Source organism: Spinacia oleracea, chromosome 1, assembly GCF_020520425.1.
Source record: "Spinacia oleracea cultivar Varoflay chromosome 1, BTI_SOV_V1, whole genome shotgun sequence".
NCBI classification, from domain to species: Eukaryota; Viridiplantae; Streptophyta; class Magnoliopsida; order Caryophyllales; family Amaranthaceae; genus Spinacia; species Spinacia oleracea.
The window spans coordinates 38,247,184-38,248,270 of record NC_079487.1 but is presented as its reverse complement, the minus strand read 5'-3'; the positions used below and the strand labels follow the sequence as shown (position 1 = coordinate 38,248,270).

The 1,087-nt window shown below is 43.9% G+C and overlaps 1 non-coding gene across 1 annotated transcript; it reads left to right on the top strand.

The window, feature by feature from the left end:
- Window positions 1-636: 636 nt before the first annotated feature.
- Window positions 637-743, top strand: LOC130466457 (small nucleolar RNA R71). Its single transcript, XR_008926683.1, has one exon. It is a non-coding gene; the product is annotated as a small nucleolar RNA R71 (small nucleolar RNA).
- Window positions 744-1,087: the final 344 nt, after the last annotated feature.

Below are 1,087 nucleotides of genomic sequence, written 5' to 3'. Positions count from 1 at the left end.
TGTGGTTGTGGAGGTGATGTGTGTTGTCTAGAGAACCCAGGTGGCCCACTAGACTGTTGGTTGTAGTTGTTTCGGGGTTGGTAAGATTGTTGGTGTGGGGGTTGATATGGTTGTGGTGGTGGATGTTGAACTTGGTGAGGGTTTTGGATGTTGTTGCTCCTGTAGGAAAGCAGAGGGTTATTTTTGTATCCCTCATTGTAAGAGTTGGAGAATGGGTTATTTTGTTTGTAGGATTGAAAAGCATTACATTGTTCAATAGAGCTTCTACATTCCTGTGCATAATGACCAGACATTCCACAACTTTCACAAATAGTAGTAGGTTGGGCACTCATAGCAGCTACACTAACAGGTTGGGCAGATTGAGCATTGGCCGCTTGCATATTATCGAATTTATAATGTAAAGCAGTCAATTGGGCAGTTAATTGTTCAATAGAATTTAAATCATGCTTACCACCCCTCTTAGATAGACCTCTAGGATTTCCATACTGGGCATTGTGAATGGCTATCTCCTCAATCACCTCCATAGCTCTAGGCACCTCAAGTTGCATGAACCTCCCACTGGCAGCTGAATCCAACAAACATCTAGACTCATTGCCCAGACCATTATAAAACTGCTGAATCAAGAACCAATCTTCCAAACCATGGTGCGGGCATTCTCTTTGCAAATCCTTGAATCTCTCCCAAACCTCGAACAAACTCTCATCCGCTTGTTGTGAGATACCTAATATCTGACCCCTCAGACGAGCTGTTTTCTCAGGTGGAAAATATTTAACATAAAAAGCAAGAGCCAAGGATTCCCAATTATTGATTTTCAAAGCCGCCCGATTCAACCCATTAATCCACAGTTTAGCTTTCCCACTCAAAGAGAACGGGAAAAGTATCTCCATAGTCTGCTCCGGAGTCAATCCCTTTTGCTTGATGGTGGAGCAATATTGGATAAAGGACTGAATGTGAAGATTCGGATCTTCACCTGGTTCCCCACCGTACTGGCGTCTCTCGATCATGTTAATCAATGCGGGCTCAATCTTGAAGGTCTCAGCTGCAATAGAAGGCATGATCGCCTTTGGCAGCACGGACAGACTTGGCT